The sequence below is a fragment of the Anomaloglossus baeobatrachus genome, unplaced genomic scaffold (genome assembly GCF_048569485.1).
Source record: "Anomaloglossus baeobatrachus isolate aAnoBae1 unplaced genomic scaffold, aAnoBae1.hap1 Scaffold_2936, whole genome shotgun sequence".
Taxonomy (NCBI): domain Eukaryota; kingdom Metazoa; phylum Chordata; class Amphibia; order Anura; family Aromobatidae; genus Anomaloglossus; species Anomaloglossus baeobatrachus.
Window position 1 is genome coordinate 85,384 of NW_027442381.1, and position 22,716 is coordinate 108,099.

A 22,716-nucleotide genomic window follows, 5' to 3' on the forward strand; every position below is an offset into this window, starting at 1 on the left:
AAATGGAGCTACATTGAAGCCCAGTCCGGCTAAAAGGAATATTCCTGCGTTTCTTGGTCCAGCAATGAAAAGCCAAGTGGGGACTCCAAACACCTTGGTTCCAATGATGATAGAGGCCTACAGTGGAGGAGGAAAACACAGAAAAATGTAAAGGATTACAGACCACCAGATGGAAAAGAAATATTCGGGGCAGCCTACATGGTCTTGTAAAATCCGGTATAGAGTAAATCCTCATTTAGGCCATGTGGTGCCACACTCTTCAGAGTGTAGATCCATCTGGATTCCTTTTTCAGTAACTCATTCGTGCGGTTGCCACCCCTAATATTTTGGCTGACTGCGTCCACGATGAATACTCTCAAATTTACACGATGTCCCACATGTTTTGTTAAAAAATGAGAGGCCACGGAAGACAGGGTTTTGCCCTTAATCTGATCCGCAGACGCTGTATTGATGTTGGACAGGTGCTGTTGGACCCTTCTCCTTACCTCTTGTGTCGTTTGTCCCACATAAATTTTCGGACAGTCGCAGATCAAGAGATAGATCACGTTCTTGGAACGGCAGTTGTAATATTTTCTGCAAGAAATCTGTCCAGGAAAAATAGGTAAGGAGATATTATCATCAGCCACCATGTAAGGACAGATCGTACAGGCCCCGCACGGAAATGTCCCCTTCAATCTCGTCCCAGTCCCTAGATTGTAGGTGGGTCTCTGAAAATGACTCCTCGAGAGGACATCCCTCAGGTTCTGTGCCTTCCTAGCGACAAGTCTTGGTTTATCCTCGATAAAAGGATGTAATTTCTTATCGCTTCTGAGGATATCCCAGTTGTTCTGGAAAAGCCGATAAAGGTCATGCCACTGATTATTGTAAGATGTAATCATACTCACTGATGACTTGATATTGCGGGTCTTTGGATGGAGAAGAGTTTCCCGTGAAGTTGATCTGCATGCCTGCAGTGCGCTGGATATCACCTTTTTCGGATAGCCCCTTTTGCGTAGTCTGTTAGACAAATCAAAAGCATGGAATTCAAAATCAGTCTGACTACTACAATTTCTTTTGAGCCTAATGAATTGACCCTTGGGGATGCCATTTTTGACATGCGTAGGGTGGAAGCTCTTGTAGTGTAATAAGCTGTTGGTGGCTGTTGGTTTCCGAAAAAGTGACGTTCTTAACCTGTTGTCATCTAGCGAGATTCTGAGATCTAAAAATTCAACCATATTACAAGATATTGTCGAGGTGAGTTTAATATTTAGAGTATTCACATTGAGGGTCGAGATGAAATTCTCACAATCTTCCAATGTGCCGGACCAGAGAAAAAGAATGTCATCAATGTATCTATACCACTGGATCACAGAGGTCTTAAAGTGATCCAGGGTATAGACCTGTGTCTCCTCCCACCACCCCAAAAAGATGTTAGCATAGGGTGGTGCACAGCACGCCCCCATCGCGGTCCCAGACGTCTGTCGATAGTATGCCCTATCAAATACAAAATAATTCTTGTCCAGTATCATATGTAAAAGGTCTAAAATAAAAGAATCATGTCTCCTATTCCCTGTTGTTTGGCGATCAAGATACACTGATACTGCATGTAATCCCAGATCATGGCGAATAGAAGTGTAGAGAGATTCTACGTCCAATGTTGCGATTAGAGTATTCGGTGGAATAGTAACCGTAGCCAGTTGTTCTATTAAATGGGAGGAGTCACGTACATACGAAGGGGAGGACTGTGCCAGTGATTGAAGATAAAAGTCCACATAGATACAGGGTCTCTCAAATAGACCGCCAATGCCTGAAACAATTGGTCTACCAGGAGGTTCTGGGCGTCCCTTATGAATTTTAGGCAACATATAGAAGGTGGGTGTTATCGGGTTTTTGGTAGTCAAAAAATTCCTCTCCTTGAGGGAAATGATGTTCTGTGTGTGGGCCGTAGACAGTAATCTGTCAAGATTTTTTTTAAAAATACTGGTGGGATCAGAAGGTAATATCACGTAACAATCACGATTCAGTAATTGTCTTTTTGCCTCCCTTATGTACATGTCCACTGGCCATAACACCACATTCCCTCCCTTGTCAGCCTCCTTTATGAGGAAATCCTTGTTGTCCTTAAGCCTGGATAAGATGTGTCTCTCCTCTGTAGTCAAATTATTATTTTTGTTGTTATCCAGTTTCAATTTTTCCAGATCCTTACACATCTTATTGAAAAAGATGTGAATGGCCGGGCAAAGACTAAAAGAGGGAGTGGCCTGCGATAAAAGTCGTCCGGTAAAAGGAATTTTCTTACCATCATCCAACTGGTTTTCTTCCAGAAGTTCAAGGAGATCACCAAAGGCCTGTCTCTCATCCGTTGGCAGGGTATCGATGAGGTCCGGGCGGCTATACAAGTATTTAAAAGTGAGTTGTCTACAGAACAAATATAAATCTTTAGTAACAATAAATTTGTCCATTCTGTTCATAGGTGAAAACGACAGTCCCTTAGACAACAACTCTAATTCAACCTCAGTTAGCATATAATTAGAGAGATTAATTACTTGTAGCTTACCCTCCATGCTGGCTAGTATTTGCGTCTCCTGCTCTGCCTTGTTTCCCTCGGGGCAATTGGGGACCACAGCCGATTTCTCCCGCCCCTCCTTCTGGGATTTTGATTTGCGGTTACCCCTCCTGGTACGTCTTCTGGGTCGCTGGTGTCCGTAGATAAAAAATCACTCGTGGAGGGTTCCGAAGTCAACCCAGTGACTGTAGGGCCCCTACCATTTGCCCTACGTTTGTTGCCCTGATGTGTCCACTTGTAGACCTTGTTGTTAGCGTAGTCAGTTTTGTCACGTTGGAATTTATTTTTCTTCCCCTTAATAATGTCTTTTTCAAATAAATCTAAGATGTTTTTGAGTCTGGTTTGAAACAGGACTATTACAGACTGTCTGTCCAGTTGATTTAATATGTGTTCTTTATTTTTAATTTCCTCTTTAAGTTGTGTTAATAAAACACGGTCATGCTCCAAGAGCATATCAAGAAGGATAAGCGAACAGGTTTGAAGGCCCTGTTCCCAAATTATCCTGAACTGGGCATCAGTTTCCCAGGCTGGGAAAATTTGTACGCGGAGTCCACGAGGTATAATTTTTAATTTCTTGTACTCTTCTAATGTTCTAATGTTCCACCAAACCTTCACAACCCTCTTATGCAGGTTAATCAAATCTTGCATAAGTTGTTGATTTTCATCTTGTGGGTTAGAAGGAGTGATGGAGGCCCCAATAACATGCGTTGTGCCAAAAATATCCACAGACTGATGAGACCAAGCTGCCTCCCTTTCTGCCAGATCCATATGTCCACAGTATCAGAGAAAATACACAATAAGCTTAGTCAAACAAAATAACCCAGTATGGTTTCAGGTGTGCCTCCTTCCTGGAATAGGTGACTAGGGCACCAAATACTAGAGTCGACAAAAGGGAATAGAAAGGGCACCACCAAATGGGATCTCCAGGTATATGACAGAACATGCAAAAAAAGGGGGGAAGTATACCAAAAATTGGGATCACCAACACAATAATATAAGTAAAAAACTGGTTTTTATTATAACATTCCATGACTCACAGACTGGTGAGTAATTACTTACACCCTTACATATATATATATAGCACACTTGGTGATTTATGGTGCATTTTCTCTCCCCTGAGGAAGCCACACGTGCGGTGGCGATACGCGTGGGGACACACGCCACCTACCTCTTATTATGCACTTACCCTCCTCACTTTCCCTGGTATTGCTGCAGGTCTGTCAGGTGTAAGTATGGTTCCTTGTCTATCTGACTGATTATTCAGGTTACCCTTACACCTGCTTCAGACTCTGCACTGACATGAATTTTGTCATATATTTCTAGGTGACTGCTCATTTTGCATCAGGGGTTTGTGATTACGGTCTGCTATTATAACATAGCATGACCAATATACGATCTAATCCTCTCCTCTAGATGCATAACTTGGGTACATTAGCCACATTTTTGTACTTGTATACCTCATGAGTTACACCAGTTAACCCTCTCATTTATGTGGTTACTATTAATAGGTATATGACACTCTATAAGGTATAGCTGATAGGTTCCACTGGCTCCTTTCACTATATTGGATATATCCTGAGCATTGTCATCTGCAATATATTGTCTGTAGAGTTTACTTATAAGGTATAGCTGATAGGTTCCCCTTGGTTCCCTTTATTATATGGGATACATCCGGAGCATTGTCACCTGTAATACACTGTCTGCGGGGTTTATTTACCTTGTGAGGGGTATCATTTCATATTGTTATAACTTTTGGAGGCTGGCGTGTTGGGGATTTTTGCCATTCTGGCTTTTTAAATGCTTTTAATTGTCTGTTTGTGTGCTCCTGCCTGTCCCTGGAGCCGTGCTATGTCCACAGTTTGTTTTTGAGATAATGTTATAATAAAAACCAGTTTTTTACTTATATTATTGTGTTGGTGATCCCAATTTTTGGTATACTTCCCCCCTTTTTTTGCATGTTCTGTCATATACCTGGAGATCCCATTTGGTGGTGCCCTTTCTATTCCCTTTTGTCGACTCTAGTATTTGGTGCCCTAGTCACCTATTCCAGGAAGGAGGCACACCTGAAACCATACTGGGTTATTTTGTTTGACTAAGCTTATTGTGTATTTTCTCTGATACTGTGGACATATGGATCTGGCAGAAAGGGAGGCAGCTTGGTCTCATCAGTCTGTGGATATTTTTGGCACAACGCATGTTATTGGGGCCTCCATCACTCCTTCTAACCCACAAGATGAAAATCAACAACTTATGCAAGATTTGATTAACCTGCATAAGAGGGTTGTGAAGGTTTGGTGGAACATTAGAACATTAGAAGAGTACAAGAAATTAAAAATTATACCTCGTGGACTCCGCGTACAAATTTTCCCAGCCTGGGAAACTGATGCCCAGTTCAGGATAATTTGGGAACAGGGCCTTCAAACCTGTTCGCTTATCCTTCTTGATATGCTCTTGGAGCATGACCGTGTTTTATTAACACAACTTAAAGAGGAAATTAAAAATAAAGAACACATATTAAATCAACTGGACAGACAGTCTGTAATAGTCCCGTTTCAAACCAGACTCAAAAACATCTTAGATTTATTTGAAAAAGACATTATTAAGGGGAAGAAAAATAAATTCCAACGTGACAAAACTGACTACGCTAACAACAAGGTCTACAAGTGGACACATCAGGGCAACAAACGTAGGGCAAATGGTAGGGGCCCTACAGTCACTGGGTTGACTTCGGAACCCTCCACGAGTGATTTTTTATCTACGGACACCAGCGACCCAGAAGACGTACCAGGAGGGGTAACCGCAAATCAAAATCCCAGAAGGAGGGGCGGGAGAAATCGGCTGTGGTCCCCAATTGCCCCGAGGGAAACAAGGCAGAGCAGGAGACGCAAATACTAGCCAGCATGGAGGGTAAGCTACAAGTAATTAATCTCTCTAATTATATGCTAACTGAGGTTGAATTAGAGTTGTTGTCTAAGGGACTGTCGTTTTCACCTATGAACAGAATGGACAAATTTATTGTTACTAAAGATTTATATTTGTTCTGTAGACAACTCACTTTTAAATACTTGTATAGCCGCCCGGACCTCATCGATACCCTGCCAACGGATGAGAGACAGGCCTTTGGTGATCTCCTTGAACTTCTGGAAGAAAACCAGTTGGATGATGGTAAGAAAATTCCTTTTACCGGACGACTTTTATCGCAGGCCACTCCCTCTTTTAGTCTTTGCCCGGCCATTCACATCTTTTTCAATAAGATGTGTAAGGATCTGGAAAAATTGAAACTGGATAACAACAAAAATAATAATTTGACTACAGAGGAGAGACACATCTTATCCAGGCTTAAGGACAACAAGGATTTCCTCATAAAGGAGGCTGACAAGGGAGGGAATGTGGTGTTATGGCCAGTGGACATGTACATAAGGGAGGCAAAAAGACAATTACTGAATCGTGATTGTTACGTGATATTACCTTCTGATCCCACCAGTATTTTTAAAAAAAATCTTGACAGATTACTGTCTACGGCCCACACACAGAACATCATTTCCCTCAAGGAGAGGAATTTTTTGACTACCAAAAACCCGATAACACCCACCTTCTATATGTTGCCTAAAATTCATAAGGGACGCCCAGAACCTCCTGGTAGACCAATTGTTTCAGGCATTGGCGGTCTATTTGAGAGACCCTGTATCTATGTGGACTTTTATCTTCAATCACTGGCACAGTCCTCCCCTTCGTATGTACGTGACTCCTCCCATTTAATAGAACAACTGGCTACGGTTACTATTCCACCGAATACTCTAATCGCAACATTGGACGTAGAATCTCTCTACACTTCTATTCGCCATGATCTGGGATTACATGCAGTATCAGTGTATCTTGATCGCCAAACAACAGGGAATAGGAGACATGATTCTTTTATTTTAGACCTTTTACATATGATACTGGACAAGAATTATTTTGTATTTGATAGGGCATACTATCGACAGACGTCTGGGACCGCGATGGGGGCGTGCTGTGCACCACCCTATGCTAACATCTTTTTGGGGTGGTGGGAGGAGACACAGGTCTATACCCTGGATCACTTTAAGACCTCTGTGATCCAGTGGTATAGATACATTGATGACATTCTTTTTCTCTGGTCCGGCACATTGGAAGATTGTGAGAATTTCATCTCGACCCTCAATGTGAATACTCTAAATATTAAACTCACCTCGACAATATCTTGTAATATGGTTGAATTTTTAGATCTCAGAATCTCGCTAGATGACAACAGGTTAAGAACGTCACTTTTTCGGAAACCAACAGCCACCAACAGCTTATTACACTACAAGAGCTTCCACCCTACGCATGTCAAAAATGGCATCCCCAAGGGTCAATTCATTAGGCTCAAAAGAAATTGTAGTAGTCAGACTGATTTTGAATTCCATGCTTTTGATTTGTCTAACAGACTACGCAAAAGGGGCTATCCGAAAAAGGTGATATCCAGCGCACTGCAGGCATGCAGATCAACTTCACGGGAAACTCTTCTCCATCCAAAGACCCGCAATATCAAGTCATCAGTGAGTATGATTACATCTTACAATAATCAGTGGCATGACCTTTATCGGCTTTTCCAGAACAACTGGGATATCCTCAGAAGCGATAAGAAATTACATCCTTTTATCGAGGATAAACCAAGACTTGTCGCTAGGAAGGCACAGAACCTGAGGGATGTCCTCTCGAGGAGTCATTTTCAGAGACCCACCTACAATCTAGGGACTGGGACGAGATTGAAGGGGACATTTCCGTGCGGGGCCTGTACGATCTGTCCTTACATGGTGGCTGATGATAATATCTCCTTACCTATTTTTCCTGGACAGATTTCTTGCAGAAAATATTACAACTGCCGTTCCAAGAACGTGATCTATCTCTTGATCTGCGACTGTCCGAAAATTTATGTGGGACAAACGACACAAGAGGTAAGGAGAAGGGTCCAACAGCACCTGTCCAACATCAATACAGCGTCTGCGGATCAGATTAAGGGCAAAACCCTGTCTTCCGTGGCCTCTCATTTTTTAACAAAACATGTGGGACATCGTGTAAATTTGAGAGTATTCATCGTGGACGCAGTCAGCCAAAATATTAGGGGTGGCAACCGCACGAATGAGTTACTGAAAAAGGAATCCAGATGGATCTACACTCTGAAGAGTGTGGCACCACATGGCCTAAATGAGGATTTACTCTATACCGGATTTTACAAGACCATGTAGGCTGCCCCGAATATTTCTTTTCCATCTGGTGGTCTGTAATCCTTTACATTTTTCTGTGTTTTCCTCCTCCACTGTAGGCCTCTATCATCATTGGAACCAAGGTGTTTGGAGTCCCCACTTGGCTTTTCATTGCTGGACCAAGAAACGCAGGAATATTCCTTTTAGCCGGACTGGGCTTCAATGTAGCTCCATTTGGACTTTGCATGTGAAAATGCGGGTCCCTTGTATCTACCCTTATCTGGATCTTTCGTGTTTCATCTTGAAGTTATGGACTGGACTCTTGTCAGCGTTTGCATGATATGGATCAGAATATTGGACATTTTTTGTGAACCCTTGGATCCGGCTTATTTGGAGGATCTTATAGGATTTGGGGCGTTCTATGACCTTAGGATTACCTAGGGATCTAGGTTATTATAGCTGAAGTCTGTGTTAAGGGATATAGCCACGTCTAAGTTCTCTTTGAACCATTTGCCCCCCCTATCAGCTTTATTCAAGAAGATATTATGCTTATTGTTTGGTGGAAAGAAGGAGGAATATATATATTTTTTGGTCTAAGGATCAGGGGTCTGAGAGATTTCCTCTTTGTTATATATATATATATTTATCATTTTTCTTTTTTGACTGCTCTGATATTTGGGGGTGCCCTATGTTCAACCTGATCTTGGTTTCCCTGATTTTGAACACATGTATTGGGATATTTGGCCCCTTCGCTGCTCAATCCCTTAGGGGGTGCTATATAAATTTGACGCTTCTTTTTCTCTAATCTGGTTAACCAGGCATTAAAGAAGCCAAATTTATTATTTCCCCTCTTATAGGTCGGCTATTTTTGGCCATTTTATGTTTAATGCGCGTTACTTGTTGATGCTATAAACATTTTACTGTTTAAGGTTATTTCCATCTAGCTATCTGTCAATTTCTGCTTCTATGATATTGTAGCTTTCATTGTTTGCGCTTCAGCTCGCTTTACGCTGCTGTTACACTAGGGCAATTCACAAAAGTTGTTACTCTTATTGAGTAACATCGGGTATACCCGCGCATGCGCAGATTGTTAGTGGGTTGTGGCTTTGCGTGTCATGTGACGTATCCAAGATGGCGGCGGCCGTCGCTAGATTTCCATGACTCACAGACTGGTGAGTAATTACTTACACCCTTACATATATATATATAGCACACTTGGTGATTTATGGTGCATTTTCTCTCCCCTGAGGAAGCCACACGTGCGGTGGCGATACGCGTGGGGACACACGCCACCTACCTCTTATTATGCACTTACCCTCCTCACTTTCCCTGGTATTGCTGCAGGTCTGTCAGGTGTAAGTATGGTTCCTTGTCTATCTGACTGATTATTCAGGTTACCCTTACACCTGCTTCAGACTCTGCACTGACATGAATTTTGTCATATATTTCTAGGTGACTGCTCATTTTGCATCAGGGGTTTGTGATTACGGTCTGCTATTATAACATAGCATGACCAATATACGATCTAATCCTCTCCTCTAGATGCATAACTTGGGTACATTAGCCACATTTTTGTACTTGTATACCTCATGAGTTACACCAGTTAACCCTCTCATTTATGTGGTTACTATTAATAGGTATATGACACTCTATAAGGTATAGCTGATAGGTTCCACTGGCTCCTTTCACTATATTGGATATATCCTGAGCATTGTCATCTGCAATATATTGTCTGTAGAGTTTACTTATAAGGTATAGCTGATAGGTTCCCCTTGGTTCCCTTTATTATATGGGATACATCCGGAGCATTGTCACCTGTAATACACTGTCTGCGGGGTTTATTTACCTTGTGAGGGGTATCATTTCATATTGTTATAACTTTTGGAGGCTGGCGTGTTGGGGATTTTTGCCATTCTGGCTTTTTAAATGCTTTTAATTGTCTGTTTGTGTGCTCCTGCCTGTCCCTGGAGCCGTGCTATGTCCACAGTTTGTTTTTGAGATAATGTTATAATAAAAACCAGTTTTTTACTTATATTATTGTGTTGGTGATCCCAATTTTTGGTATACTTCCCCCCTTTTTTTGCATGTTCTGTCATATACCTGGAGATCCCATTTGGTGGTGCCCTTTCTATTCCCTTTTGTCCACACCTGTGGTCACTGCAGCAGCAGGTGAATCCACTTTGTCCAAAAGGGATCTATTCCATTCAATTGCAAATGATCTAGATAAGACAGAGAACTGCAGCACGGGGACATAGCCGAGTTGGTCAGGTTGAGTGGTGATGAGTTTGCTATTTGGATGAATAAAGAAAGTCAAAAGTGTGAAAGATAAAAAACAAAAGGAGGAAGTGTGAAAAGTGAATGGGCCAAATTGAGGTGCATATGAAGACGTATGCTTTCTTCCAATTCATTAAATCGGGCTAATATGAATCAGGTGAATTGAGTTCTGCTTTTGGAAACTGGGTTAAGAAGGGGTGCACCGTTCCTGGAGGTACTGCAATACCAGGTCAATGCGTGGAGTGGACAGAGCAAGCTCTTTTTCCATCTCCCTGTTCTAAAAATCCATTTAATATATGGTCCCCAGATAGGGGACGTATCAGATATTAAACTGATAAGAACAGATACTACACTTGATCTTAGCCAAAAGGCCGAGAAGCGATAACCAGAATTGGTTTGGGCCTCGAGTGGCACCCTGGCCTATGCCGGACACATCTTAGGGAGAGAGAGCGAGAGGGAGACAAACCCACGCCTACACAAGACATTTTGTCACCCAAGCCAACCCTTGAAAAGGCTGCTTTGCAGAGCCAAAACAAGAAGAATGGTGCGTTTTGCAGCCGCCGCCCACTGCAATGAATCTGAATAACTCCTCCTTTAGGGCGCAAGCAACTCCCCTCCCCCTTGCAGTCTTTCCAATTCACGATACAAAAAGACGGACAGGACAGGTTGCCTGACTTTCCGTCACTGCCACCCTTTGCCATCCTTACCCGTAGAAAGCCCTTTCATCATCCCCAAACCCTAATCTTTTCCCTTTCCTTCCCAGCCCCCAAACCCTGCCCTCTGTACCTTTCTCACCACCCGCTTCCCTTCTCCTGTCATCCCCCTACCACCCGGGAAAAAAAGAGATTGCCCCCTCCTTCCACTAGCCCACCCTCCCACCCAAAGAACAACTTCTTCTGCGCAGCTTGTTTTCTAGGCAGCAGCGCTATTGTGATGTCATCGGGGGGCATTGTGACAAGCCGCCAGTGTTCCGTCTCTTCATGTTGTGCACAGTTCAAACGGAAAATACATCAACAGGCAGACTACAGAAAAGCTTACTATCAAAGGTTAGAGGGGGGCTTTCTCAGAGGGCTTTTTACAGTTTTTCTATTCCCAATTAGCCGTTTAAGTGTACTTATTGAAAGTAGTAATTCTTTCATAGGCCGCCCTTTCTTAGTATTTGACGTTCCTTATATTGCGGTATGAGGCTTCGCAGTAGGTTGCAAACATTCATCACCCATGACTGTCCCCAATTGAGCTCAGAAGCTCAATGTCTATCATGACCTCTCTTTTAGAATGTCCAAGAGCAAGCAAACTATTCCTCCAGGAGAGGGCGCCAACAGACTACTAAAGAGATCATCATTACTCAAAGAAAACCCCAAAAACCAATGCATGATAGGAATAAACAGGTAACTTTCTTTGGAGTGGAAGCGGAGAGATCGCACCAGATGCCAATTCTAGATGTTATCACACCTGTGGTCACTGCAGCAGCAGGTGAATCCACTTTGTCCAAAAGGGATCTATTCCATTCAATTGCAAATGATCTAGATAAGACAGAGAACTGCAGCACGGGGACATAGCCGAGTTGGTCAGGTTGAGTGGTGATGAGTTTGCTATTTGGATGAATAAAGAAAGTCAAAAGTGTGAAAGATAAAAAACAAAAGGAGGAAGTGTGAAAAGTGAATGGGCCAAATTGAGGTGCATATGAAGACGTATGCTTTCTTCCAATTCATTAAATCGGGCTAATATGAATCAGGTGAATTGAGTTCTGCTTTTGGAAACTGGGTTAAGAAGGGGTGCACCGTTCCTGGAGGTACTGCAATACCAGGTCAATGCGTGGAGTGGACAGAGCAAGCTCTTTTTCCATCTCCCTGTTCTAAAAATCCATTTAATATATGGTCCCCAGATAGGGGACGTATCAGATATTAAACTGATAAGAACAGATACTACACTTGATCTTAGCCAAAAGGCCGAGAAGCGATAACCAGAATTGGTTTGGGCCTCGAGTGGCACCCTGGCCTATGCCGGACACATCTTAGGGAGAGAGAGCGAGAGGGAGACAAACCCACGCCTACACAAGACATTTTGTCACCCAAGCCAACCCTTGAAAAGGCTGCTTTGCAGAGCCAAAACAAGAAGAATGGTGCGTTTTGCAGCCGCCGCCCACTGCAATGAATCTGAATAACTCCTCCTTTAGGGCGCAAGCAACTCCCCTCCCCCTTGCAGTCTTTCCAATTCACGATACAAAAAGACGGACAGGACAGGTTGCCTGACTTTCCGTCACTGCCACCCTTTGCCATCCTTACCCGTAGAAAGCCCTTTCATCATCCCCAAACCCTAATCTTTTCCCTTTCCTTCCCAGCCCCCAAACCCTGCCCTCTGTACCTTTCTCACCACCCGCTTCCCTTCTCCTGTCATCCCCCTACCACCCGGGAAAAAAAGAGATTGCCCCCTCCTTCCACTAGCCCACCCTCCCACCCAAAGAACAACTTCTTCTGCGCAGCTTGTTTTCTAGGCAGCAGCGCTATTGTGATGTCATCGGGGGGCATTGTGACAAGCCGCCAGTGTTCCGTCTCTTCATGTTGTGCACAGTTCAAACGGAAAATACATCAACAGGCAGACTACAGAAAAGCTTACTATCAAAGGTTAGAGGGGGGCTTTCTCAGAGGGCTTTTTACAGTTTTTCTATTCCCAATTAGCCGTTTAAGTGTACTTATTGAAAGTAGTAATTCTTTCATAGGCCGCCCTTTCTTAGTATTTGACGTTCCTTATATTGCGGTATGAGGCTTCGCAGTAGGTTGCAAACATTCATCACCCATGACTGTCCCCAATTGAGCTCAGAAGCTCAATGTCTATCATGACCTCTCTTTTAGAATGTCCAAGAGCAAGCAAACTATTCCTCCAGGAGAGGGCGCCAACAGACTACTAAAGAGATCATCATTACTCAAAGAAAACCCCAAAAACCAATGCATGATAGGAATAAACAGGTAACTTTCTTTGGAGTGGAAGCGGAGAGATCGCACCAGATGCCAATTCTAGATGTTATCACACCTGTGGTCACTGCAGCAGCAGGTGAATCCACTTTGTCCAAAAGGGATCTATTCCATTCAATTGCAAATGATCTAGATAAGACAGAGAACTGCAGCACGGGGACATAGCCGAGTTGGTCAGGTTGAGTGGTGATGAGTTTGCTATTTGGATGAATAAAGAAAGTCAAAAGTGTGAAAGATAAAAAACAAAAGGAGGAAGTGTGAAAAGTGAATGGGCCAAATTGAGGTGCATATGAAGACGTATGCTTTCTTCCAATTCATTAAATCGGGCTAATATGAATCAGGTGAATTGAGTTCTGCTTTTGGAAACTGGGTTAAGAAGGGGTGCACCGTTCCTGGAGGTACTGCAATACCAGGTCAATGCGTGGAGTGGACAGAGCAAGCTCTTTTTCCATCTCCCTGTTCTAAAAATCCATTTAATATATGGTCCCCAGATAGGGGACGTATCAGATATTAAACTGATAAGAACAGATACTACACTTGATCTTAGCCAAAAGGCCGAGAAGCGATAACCAGAATTGGTTTGGGCCTCGAGTGGCACCCTGGCCTATGCCGGACACATCTTAGGGAGAGAGAGCGAGAGGGAGACAAACCCACGCCTACACAAGACATTTTGTCACCCAAGCCAACCCTTGAAAAGGCTGCTTTGCAGAGCCAAAACAAGAAGAATGGTGCGTTTTGCAGCCGCCGCCCACTGCAATGAATCTGAATAACTCCTCCTTTAGGGCGCAAGCAACTCCCCTCCCCCTTGCAGTCTTTCCAATTCACGATACAAAAAGACGGACAGGACAGGTTGCCTGACTTTCCGTCACTGCCACCCTTTGCCATCCTTATCCGTAGAAAGCCCTTTCATCATCCCCAAACCCTAATCTTTTCCCTTTCCTTCCCAGCCCCCAAACCCTGCCCTCTGTACCTTTCTCACCACCCGCTTCCCTTCTCCTGTCATCCCCCTACCACCCGGGAAAAAAAGAGATTGCCCCCTCCTTCCACTAGCCCACCCTCCCACCCAAAGAACAACTTCTTCTGCGCAGCTTGTTTTCTAGGCAGCAGCGCTATTGTGATGTCATCGGGGGGCATTGTGACAAGCCGCCAGTGTTCCGTCTCTTCATGTTGTGCACAGTTCAAACGGAAAATACATCAACAGGCAGACTACAGAAAAGCTTACTATCAAAGGTTAGAGGGGGGCTTTCTCAGAGGGCTTTTTACAGTTTTTCTATTCCCAATTAGCCGTTTAAGTGTACTTATTGAAAGTAGTAATTCTTTCATAGGCCGCCCTTTCTTAGTATTTGACGTTCCTTATATTGCGGTATGAGGCTTCGCAGTAGGTTGCAAACATTCATCACCCATGACTGTCCCCAATTGAGCTCAGAAGCTCAATGTCTATCATGACCTCTCTTTTAGAATGTCCAAGAGCAAGCAAACTATTCCTCCAGGAGAGGGCGCCAACAGACTACTAAAGAGATCATCATTACTCAAAGAAAACCCCAAAAACCAATGCATGATAGGAATAAACAGGTAACTTTCTTTGGAGTGGAAGCGGAGAGATCGCACCAGATGCCAATTCTAGATGTTATCACACCTGTGGTCACTGCAGCAGCAGGTGAATCCACTTTGTCCAAAAGGGATCTATTCCATTCAATTGCAAATGATCTAGATAAGACAGAGAACTGCAGCACGGGGACATAGCCGAGTTGGTCAGGTTGAGTGGTGATGAGTTTGCTATTTGGATGAATAAAGAAAGTCAAAAGTGTGAAAGATAAAAAACAAAAGGAGGAAGTGTGAAAAGTGAATGGGCCAAATTGAGGTGCATATGAAGACGTATGCTTTCTTCCAATTCATTAAATCGGGCTAATATGAATCAGGTGAATTGAGTTCTGCTTTTGGAAACTGGGTTAAGAAGGGGTGCACCGTTCCTGGAGGTACTGCAATACCAGGTCAATGCGTGGAGTGGACAGAGCAAGCTCTTTTTCCATCTCCCTGTTCTAAAAATCCATTTAATATATGGTCCCCAGATAGGGGACGTATCAGATATTAAACTGATAAGAACAGATACTACACTTGATCTTAGCCAAAAGGCCGAGAAGCGATAACCAGAATTGGTTTGGGCCTCGAGTGGCACCCTGGCCTATGCCGGACACATCTTAGGGAGAGAGAGCGAGAGGGAGACAAACCCACGCCTACACAAGACATTTTGTCACCCAAGCCAACCCTTGAAAAGGCTGCTTTGCAGAGCCAAAACAAGAAGAATGGTGCGTTTTGCAGCCGCCGCCCACTGCAATGAATCTGAATAACTCCTCCTTTAGGGCGCAAGCAACTCCCCTCCCCCTTGCAGTCTTTCCAATTCACGATACAAAAAGACGGACAGGACAGGTTGCCTGACTTTCCGTCACTGCCACCCTTTGCCATCCTTACCCGTAGAAAGCCCTTTCATCATCCCCAAACCCTAATCTTTTCCCTTTCCTTCCCAGCCCCCAAACCCTGCCCTCTGTACCTTTCTCACCACCCGCTTCCCTTCTCCTGTCATCCCCCTACCACCCGGGAAAAAAAGAGATTGCCCCCTCCTTCCACTAGCCCACCCTCCCACCCAAAGAACAACTTCTTCTGCGCAGCTTGTTTTCTAGGCAGCAGCGCTATTGTGATGTCATCGGGGGGCATTGTGACAAGCCGCCAGTGTTCCGTCTCTTCATGTTGTGCACAGTTCAAACGGAAAATACATCAACAGGCAGACTACAGAAAAGCTTACTATCAAAGGTTAGAGGGGGGCTTTCTCAGAGGGCTTTTTACAGTTTTTCTATTCCCAATTAGCCGTTTAAGTGTACTTATTGAAAGTAGTAATTCTTTCATAGGCCGCCCTTTCTTAGTATTTGACGTTCCTTATATTGCGGTATGAGGCTTCGCAGTAGGTTGCAAACATTCATCACCCATGACTGTCCCCAATTGAGCTCAGAAGCTCAATGTCTATCATGACCTCTCTTTTAGAATGTCCAAGAGCAAGCAAACTATTCCTCCAGGAGAGGGCGCCAACAGACTACTAAAGAGATCATCATTACTCAAAGAAAACCCCAAAAACCAATGCATGATAGGAATAAACAGGTAACTTTCTTTGGAGTGGAAGCGGAGAGATCGCACCAGATGCCAATTCTAGATGTTATCACACCTGTGGTCACTGCAGCAGCAGGTGAATCCACTTTGTCCAAAAGGGATCTATTCCATTCAATTGCAAATGATCTAGATAAGACAGAGAACTGCAGCACGGGGACATAGCCGAGTTGGTCAGGTTGAGTGGTGATGAGTTTGCTATTTGGATGAATAAAGAAAGTCAAAAGTGTGAAAGATAAAAAACAAAAGGAGGAAGTGTGAAAAGTGAATGGGCCAAATTGAGGTGCATATGAAGACGTATGCTTTCTTCCAATTCATTAAATCGGGCTAATATGAATCAGGTGAATTGAGTTCTGCTTTTGGAAACTGGGTTAAGAAGGGGTGCACCGTTCCTGGAGGTACTGCAATACCAGGTCAATGCGTGGAGTGGACAGAGCAAGCTCTTTTTCCATCTCCCTGTTCTAAAAATCCATTTAATATATGGTCCCCAGATAGGGGACGTATCAGATATTAAACTGATAAGAACAGATACTACACTTGATCTTAGCCAAAAGGCCGAGAAGCGATAACCAGAATTGGTTTGGGCCTCGAGTGGCACCCTGGCCTATGCCGGACACATCTTAGGGAGAGAGAGCGAGAGGGAGACAAACCCACGCCTACACAAGACATTTTGTCACCCAAGCCAACCCTTGAAAAGGCTGCTTTGCAGAGCCAAAACAAGAAGAATGGTGCGTTTTGCAGCCGCCGCCCACTGCAATGAATCTGAATAACTCCTCCTTTAGGGCGCAAGCAACTCCCCTCCCCCTTGCAGTCTTTCCAATTCACGATACAAAAAGACGGACAGGACAGGTTGCCTGACTTTCCGTCACTGCCACCCTTTGCCATCCTTACCCGTAGAAAGCCCTTTCATCATCCCCAAACCCTAATCTTTTCCCTTTCCTTCCCAGCCCCCAAACCCTGCCCTCTGTACCTTTCTCACCACCCGCTTCCCTTCTCCTGTCATCCCCCTACCACCCGGGAAAAAAAGAGATTGCCCCCTCCTTCCACTAGCCCACCCTCCCACCCAAAGAACAACTTCTTCTGCGCAGCTTGTTTTCTAGGCAGCAGCGCTATTGTGATGTCATCGGGGGGCATTGTGACAAGCCGCCAGTGTTCCGTCTCTTCATGTTGTGCACAGTTCAAACGGAAAATACATCAACAGGCAGACTACAGAAAAGCTTACTATCAAAGGTTAGAGGGGGGCTTTCTCAGAGGGCTTTTTACAGTTTTTCTATTCCCAATTAGCCGTTTAAGTGTACTTATTGAAAGTAGTAATTCTTTCATAGGCCGCCCTTTCTTAGTATTTGACGTTCCTTATATTGCGGTATGAGGCTTCGCAGTAGGTTGCAAACATTCATCACCCATGACTGTCCCCAATTGAGCTCAGAAGCTCAATGTCTATCATGACCTCTCTTTTAGAATGTCCAAGAGCAAGCAAACTATTCCTCCAGGAGAGGGCGCCAACAGACTACTAAAGAGATCATCATTACTCAAAGAAAACCCCAAAAACCAATGCATGATAGGAATAAACAGGTAACTTTCTTTGGAGTGGAAGCGGAGAGATCGCACCAGATGCCAATTCTAGATGTTATCACACCTGTGGTCACTGCAGCAGCAGGTGAATCCACTTTGTCCAAAAGGGATCTATTCCATTCAATTGCAAATGATCTAGATAAGACAGAGAACTGCAGCACGGGGACATAGCCGAGTTGGTCAGGTTGAGTGGTGATGAGTTTGCTATTTGGATGAATAAAGAAAGTCAAAAGTGTGAAAGATAAAAAACAAAAGGAGGAAGTGTGAAAAGTGAATGGGCCAAATTGAGGTGCATATGAAGACGTATGCTTTCTTCCAATTCATTAAATCGGGCTAATATGAATCAGGTGAATTGAGTTCTGCTTTTGGAAACTGGGTTAAGAAGGGGTGCACCGTTCCTGGAGGTACTGCAATACCAGGTCAATGCGTGGAGTGGACAGAGCAAGCTCTTTTTCCATCTCCCTGTTCTAAAAATCCATTTAATATATGGTCCCCAGATAGGGGACGTATCAGATATTAAACTGATAAGAACAGATGAGATTACATCCGCAATTTTCAGAAAACGGTCATCGGCCACCACACAAAAGCGCAGTGCCGCAGGTGATCGCCTCCCGAGCCCAGGAACCACCAGCCATAAGGGGACGTAAGCACCAAAAGGCGCAACAATCCCCGAGGCCGGCGGTTGTGCAAGCCCGGGCCCCTCCCAGCCAAGACCAAGGCAAACCCAATGAAGGGACTACACTTGATCTTAGCCAAAAGGCCGAGAAGCGATAACCAGAATTGGTTTGGGCCTCGAGTGGCACCCTGGCCTATGCCGGACACATCTTAGGGAGAGAGAGCGAGAGGGAGACAAACCCACGCCTACACAAGACATTTTGTCACCCAAGCCAACCCTTGAAAAGGCTGCTTTGCAGAGCCAAAACAAGAAGAATGGTGCGTTTTGCAGCCGCCGCCCACTGCAATGAATCTGAATAACTCCTCCTTTAGGGCGCAAGCAACTCCCCTCCCCCTTGCAGTCTTTCCAATTCACGATACAAAAAGACGGACAGGACAGGTTGCCTGACTTTCCGTCACTGCCACCCTTTGCCATCCTTACCCGTAGAAAGCCCTTTCATCATCCCCAAACCCTAATCTTTTCCCTTTCCTTCCCAGCCCCCAAACCCTGCCCTCTGTACCTTTCTCACCACCCGCTTCCCTTCTCCTGTCATCCCCCTACCACCCGGGAAAAAAAGAGATTGCCCCCTCCTTCCACTAGCCCACCCTCCCACCCAAAGAACAACTTCTTCTGCGCAGCTTGTTTTCTAGGCAGCAGCGCTATTGTGATGTCATCGGGGGGCATTGTGACAAGCCGCCAGTGTTCCGTCTCTTCATGTTGTGCACAGTTCAAACGGAAAATACATCAACAGGCAGACTACAGAAAAGCTTACTATCAAAGGTTAGAGGGGGGCTTTCTCAGAGGGCTTTTTACAGTTTTTCTATTCCCAATTAGCCGTTTAAGTGTACTTATTGAAAGTAGTAATTCTTTCATAGGCCGCCCTTTCTTAGTATTTGACGTTCCTTATATTGCGGTATGAGGCTTCGCAGTAGGTTGCAAACATTCATCACCCATGACTGTCCCCAATTGAGCTCAGAAGCTCAATGTCTATCATGACCTCTCTTTTAGAATGTCCAAGAGCAAGCAAACTATTCCTCCAGGAGAGGGCGCCAACAGACTACTAAAGAGATCATCATTACTCAAAGAAAACCCCAAAAACCAATGCATGATAGGAATAAACAGGTAACTTTCTTTGGAGTGGAAGCGGAGAGATCGCACCAGATGCCAATTCTAGATGTTATCACACCTGTGGTCACTGCAGCAGCAGGTGAATCCACTTTGTCCAAAAGGGATCTATTCCATTCAATTGCAAATGATCTAGATAAGACAGAGAACTGCAGCACGGGGACATAGCCGAGTTGGTCAGGTTGAGTGGTGATGAGTTTGCTATTTGGATGAATAAAGAAAGTCAAAAGTGTGAAAGATAAAAAACAAAAGGAGGAAGTGTGAAAAGTGAATGGGCCAAATTGAGGTGCATATGAAGACGTATGCTTTCTTCCAATTCATTAAATCGGGCTAATATGAATCAGGTGAATTGAGTTCTGCTTTTGGAAACTGGGTTAAGAAGGGGTGCACCGTTCCTGGAGGTACTGCAATACCAGGTCAATGCGTGGAGTGGACAGAGCAAGCTCTTTTTCCATCTCCCTGTTCTAAAAATCCATTTAATATATGGTCCCCAGATAGGGGACGTATCAGATATTAAACTGATAAGAACAGATACTACACTTGATCTTAGCCAAAAGGCCGAGAAGCGATAACCAGAATTGGTTTGGGCCTCGAGTGGCACCCTGGCCTATGCCGGACACATCTTAGGGAGAGAGAGCGAGAGGGAGACAAACCCACGCCTACACAAGACATTTTGTCACCCAAGCCAACCCTTGAAAAGGCTGCTTTGCAGAGCCAAAACAAGAAGAATGGTGCGTTTTGCAGCCGCCGCCCACTGCAATGAATCTGAATAACTCCTCCTTTAGGGCGCAAGCAACTCCCCTCCCCCTTGCAGTCTTTCCAATTCACGATACAAAAAGACGGACAGGACAGGTTGCCTGACTTTCCGTCACTGCCACCCTTTGCCATCCTTACCCGTAGAAAGCCCTTTCATCATCCCCAAACCCTAATCTTTTCCCTTTCCTTCCCAGCCCCCAAACCCTGCCCTCTGTACCTTTCTCACCACCCGCTTCCCTTCTCCTGTCATCCCCCTACCACCCGGGAAAAAAAGAGATTGCCCCCTCCTTCCACTAGCCCACCCTCCCACCCAAAGAACAACTTCTTCTGCGCAGCTTGTTTTCTAGGCAGCAGCGCTATTGTGATGTCATCGGGGGGCATTGTGACAAGCCGCCAGTGTTCCGTCTCTTCATGTTGTGCACAGTTCAAACGGAAAATACATCAACAGGCAGACTACAGAAAAGCTTACTATCAAAGGTTAGAGGGGGGCTTTCTCAGAGGGCTTTTTACAGTTTTTCTATTCCCAATTAGCCGTTTAAGTGTACTTATTGAAAGTAGTAATTCTTTCATAGGCCGCCCTTTCTTAGTATTTGACGTTCCTTATATTGCGGTATGAGGCTTCGCAGTAGGTTGCAAACATTCATCACCCATGACTGTCCCCAATTGAGCTCAGAAGCTCAATGTCTATCATGACCTCTCTTTTAGAATGTCCAAGAGCAAGCAAACTATTCCTCCAGGAGAGGGCGCCAACAGACTACTAAAGAGATCATCATTACTCAAAGAAAACCCCAAAAACCAATGCATGATAGGAATAAACAGGTAACTTTCTTTGGAGTGGAAGCGGAGAGATCGCACCAGATGCCAATTCTAGATGTTATCACACCTGTGGTCACTGCAGCAGCAGGTGAATCCACTTTGTCCAAAAGGGATCTATTCCATTCAATTGCAAATGATCTAGATAAGACAGAGAACTGCAGCACGGGGACATAGCCGAGTTGGTCAGGTTGAGTGGTGATGAGTTTGCTATTTGGATGAATAAAGAAAGTCAAAAGTGTGAAAGATAAAAAACAAAAGGAGGAAGTGTGAAAAGTGAATGGGCCAAATTGAGGTGCATATGAAGACGTATGCTTTCTTCCAATTCATTAAATCGGGCTAATATGAATCAGGTGAATTGAGTTCTGCTTTTGGAAACTGGGTTAAGAAGGGGTGCACCGTTCCTGGAGGTACTGCAATACCAGGTCAATGCGTGGAGTGGACAGAGCAAGCTCTTTTTCCATCTCCCTGTTCTAAAAATCCATTTAATATATGGTCCCCAGATAGGGGACGTATCAGATATTAAACTGATAAGAACAGATACTACACTTGATCTTAGCCAAAAGGCCGAGAAGCGATAACCAGAATTGGTTTGGGCCTCGAGTGGCACCCTGGCCTATGCCGGACACATCTTAGGGAGAGAGAGCGAGAGGGAGACAAACCCACGCCTACACAAGACATTTTGTCACCCAAGCCAACCCTTGAAAAGGCTGCTTTGCAGAGCCAAAACAAGAAGAATGGTGCGTTTTGCAGCCGCCGCCCACTGCAATGAATCTGAATAACTCCTCCTTTAGGGCGCAAGCAACTCCCCTCCCCCTTGCAGTCTTTCCAATTCACGATACAAAAAGACGGACAGGACAGGTTGCCTGACTTTCCGTCACTGCCACCCTTTGCCATCCTTACCCGTAGAAAGCCCTTTCATCATCCCCAAACCCTAATCTTTTCCCTTTCCTTCCCAGCCCCCAAACCCTGCCCTCTGTACCTTTCTCACCACCCGCTTCCCTTCTCCTGTCATCCCCCTACCACCCGGGAAAAAAAGAGATTGCCCCCTCCTTCCACTAGCCCACCCTCCCACCCAAAGAACAACTTCTTCTGCGCAGCTTGTTTTCTAGGCAGCAGCGCTATTGTGATGTCATCGGGGGGCATTGTGACAAGCCGCCAGTGTTCCGTCTCTTCATGTTGTGCACAGTTCAAACGGAAAATACATCAACAGGCAGACTACAGAAAAGCTTACTATCAAAGGTTAGAGGGGGGCTTTCTCAGAGGGCTTTTTACAGTTTTTCTATTCCCAATTAGCCGTTTAAGTGTACTTATTGAAAGTAGTAATTCTTTCATAGGCCGCCCTTTCTTAGTATTTGACGTTCCTTATATTGCGGTATGAGGCTTCGCAGTAGGTTGCAAACATTCATCACCCATGACTGTCCCCAATTGAGCTCAGAAGCTCAATGTCTATCATGACCTCTCTTTTAGAATGTCCAAGAGCAAGCAAACTATTCCTCCAGGAGAGGGCGCCAACAGACTACTAAAGAGATCATCATTACTCAAAGAAAACCCCAAAAACCAATGCATGATAGGAATAAACAGGTAACTTTCTTTGGAGTGGAAGCGGAGAGATCGCACCAGATGCCAATTCTAGATGTT

At 44.5% G+C, this 22,716-nt stretch overlaps 8 non-coding genes across 8 annotated transcripts; all 8 read right to left on the bottom strand.

Annotated features, from left to right (window-relative positions):
- Nucleotides 1-10,218: 10,218 nt before the first annotated feature.
- Nucleotides 10,219-10,409, bottom strand: LOC142267225 (U2 spliceosomal RNA). Its single transcript, XR_012733156.1, has one exon. It is a non-coding gene; the product is annotated as a U2 spliceosomal RNA (small nuclear RNA).
- Nucleotides 10,410-11,796: 1,387 nt separating this feature from the next.
- Nucleotides 11,797-11,987, bottom strand: LOC142267227 (U2 spliceosomal RNA). Its single transcript, XR_012733158.1, has one exon. It is a non-coding gene; the product is annotated as a U2 spliceosomal RNA (small nuclear RNA).
- A 1,387-nt stretch (nucleotides 11,988-13,374) lies between these two features.
- On the bottom strand, nucleotides 13,375-13,565 carry LOC142267228 (U2 spliceosomal RNA). Its single transcript, XR_012733159.1, has one exon. It is a non-coding gene; the product is annotated as a U2 spliceosomal RNA (small nuclear RNA).
- Nucleotides 13,566-14,952: 1,387 nt separating this feature from the next.
- On the bottom strand, nucleotides 14,953-15,143 carry LOC142267229 (U2 spliceosomal RNA). The gene has a single exon (XR_012733160.1). It is a non-coding gene; the product is annotated as a U2 spliceosomal RNA (small nuclear RNA).
- A 1,387-nt stretch (nucleotides 15,144-16,530) lies between these two features.
- Nucleotides 16,531-16,721, bottom strand: LOC142267230 (U2 spliceosomal RNA). The gene has a single exon (XR_012733161.1). It is a non-coding gene; the product is annotated as a U2 spliceosomal RNA (small nuclear RNA).
- Nucleotides 16,722-18,108: 1,387 nt separating this feature from the next.
- On the bottom strand, nucleotides 18,109-18,293 carry LOC142267175 (U2 spliceosomal RNA). Its single transcript, XR_012733115.1, has one exon. It is a non-coding gene; the product is annotated as a U2 spliceosomal RNA (small nuclear RNA).
- A 1,592-nt stretch (nucleotides 18,294-19,885) lies between these two features.
- LOC142267231 (U2 spliceosomal RNA) lies at nucleotides 19,886-20,076 on the bottom strand. Its single transcript, XR_012733162.1, has one exon. It is a non-coding gene; the product is annotated as a U2 spliceosomal RNA (small nuclear RNA).
- A 1,387-nt stretch (nucleotides 20,077-21,463) lies between these two features.
- On the bottom strand, nucleotides 21,464-21,654 carry LOC142267152 (U2 spliceosomal RNA). Its single transcript, XR_012733094.1, has one exon. It is a non-coding gene; the product is annotated as a U2 spliceosomal RNA (small nuclear RNA).
- Nucleotides 21,655-22,716: the final 1,062 nt, after the last annotated feature.